Consider the following 2,247-nt stretch of genomic DNA (forward strand, 5'->3'; position numbering starts at 1 on the left):
AGAGAGAGAGAGAGAGAGAGTCCAAGTCCTTACAAATGATAAAAAAAAAAAAGAAGAAGAAGGCTTTTGGGAATGAGTAAAAGAAATCTCACATGGCTCAAAAAGTAGTTCCTAGAAGCATTAAACTTTCCAGGCCCAAAGGAGATGACTGCTTTTGTATTGGTTTATTGGCATACCTCTGCCATGAGGACTCCCAAACCTTACATAGTTTGGAGAAATACAAATGAGATGAGGTAACTGCTCAGTGGAGTCAACCTGTTGTTAGTCCTACAATGAGAAATACATTGAAAGCTATTTACATCACATTAGCTTTTGCATCATTCATTTTTTAAAAATGCCTACCAATGAAAAAGACCTAAAGTAGACTATGTCAAGCACTGTGTCTAGACAGGAGCTCAAAAATGAGTAAGGCAGGGTCCTAACGGCTAAGAAAGCATGGTCTTGCAAGACAAATGCATGAACACAAACTACAATACAGCAGAGATGCAGAAAAAGGTCAGTCATGAAGTAATGTCCTGCATTCTTCTGAGTCATCAATTTCTTTGACTCTCTTCCCTGTGATTTGCTCAGACATTTGTATCTGTCTCAAACATGGTGGACAATGCAGATAAACAAGGCCTATCTTGATTTTAAGTCAATATGAACCCCAAATGAATTTTATTACTACAGAAAATATAATTCAATGACTTATTTCAGTCATAATTGCACTTCAAGTGACATAAAGGGGCATCTTTTATTCTGGTGGTGAACTGCCTTAGAACTAATTATAATTATATTAATTATATATTATTTATTATTATGTAATTATATATTGTATTAAATGTAATAATTATATATTAATTATAATTATACTAGAAAGGTATATATACATATAAATGAGAATACAGTTAGAGCTTTTTTGTATTTTGTGGGGGTTTTTTGGCAGTCCTAGGGCTTGAACTCAGGGCCTAGACACTATCCCTGAGCTTCTTTTGCTCAAGGGTAACACTCTACCACTGGAGCCACAGCACTACTTCTTTTTTTCTGAGTGGCTTATTAGAGATAAGAGTCTCACAAACTTTCCTGCCTGGTCTTGCTTTGTACTGTTATCCTCAGATCTCAGCCTCCTGAGTAGATAGGATTACAAGTGTGAGCCACCAATGCCAGGCTAGAATAACATTTTTAGCATTAGAAATGCCCACAGAATTAGATGCTGGTGGCTAATACAGGAAATCTTAGCTACTGAGGAGACTGAGATCTGAGGATCATGGTTTGAAGCCAGCCTGGCAAACAAATCTGAGAGACTTTCACTTCCAATTAACCAGCGAAAAGCTGGAGCTGGGGGTACTGGAGAGTGCCAGACATGAGTAAAAAAGCTAAGCAAGGAGCCTGGGAATGTGGCTTAGTGGTAGAGTGCTTGCTAGCATGCACAAAGCCCTGGGTTTGATTCCTCAGTACACATACACAGAAAAAGCCAAAAGTGGCTCTGTGGTTCAAGTGGTAGAGTGCTAGCCTAGAGCAAAAGAAGCTCAGGGACAGTGCCCTGGCCCTGACTTCAAGCCCCAGAATTGCTCCCCCTTCAAAAAAAAAAAGCTAAGCAAGATTACAAAGGCCCGCGTTCAAGCCCCAGTATCCCCCTAGCCCCTTTTTTTAGAGGTCACATGACAAATTTGATGAGAATACAACAGGTCACCTAATTGCTGTCTGGAAGGATTACCTCTCAAATCTAAGTTGTTTTTTTTTTCAATCCTAGGGCTTGAACTCAGGGCCTGGGCACTGTCCCTGAGCTGCTTTTGCTTGAGGCTAGCATTCTAGCACTTGAGCCACAGCATCACTTCTGGCTTTTTCTGTGTATGTGGTACTGAGGAATGGAATCCAGGGCTTCATACATGCTAGGCAAGCACTCTGCCACTGAGCCACATTCCCATCCCCTATAGTTGTATTTTTTTATTGATGAAGATTATAAAAGTGAGATTCATTGGGTGCTATTGGCTCATACCTGTAATCCTAGTTATTCAGGAGGCTGAGGTCTAAGGATCCAGATTCAAAGCCAACCCCAACAAGAAAATCTGTGAGACTCTTATCTATAATTAACCACCAAAAAGCTAAAAGAAGAGCTGTGGCTCAAATGGTAGAACATTAGCCTTAAACACAAAAGCTCAGGGCAGCACTCAAGCCCTAAGTTCAAGCCCCAGGACTGGCAAACAAAAAAAGTGAGACTTGGGCTGGGAAGGTGGCTCAGTGGTAGAGCGCTTGCCTTGCATGCAT

At 40.6% G+C, this 2,247-nt stretch overlaps 1 protein-coding gene across 1 annotated transcript in view; it reads left to right on the top strand.

Annotated features, from left to right (window-relative positions):
* Nucleotides 1–2,247, top strand: part of LOC105998520 (leucine-rich repeat-containing protein 37A3-like) — a 69,973-nt gene that overhangs the window by 14,135 nt on the left and 53,591 nt on the right. The gene's annotated exons all lie outside the window — the stretch shown is intronic.

Source organism: Dipodomys ordii, unplaced genomic scaffold (assembly GCF_000151885.1).
Source record: "Dipodomys ordii isolate 6190 unplaced genomic scaffold, Dord_2.0 Scaffold165, whole genome shotgun sequence".
Classification (NCBI taxonomy): domain Eukaryota; kingdom Metazoa; phylum Chordata; class Mammalia; order Rodentia; family Heteromyidae; genus Dipodomys; species Dipodomys ordii.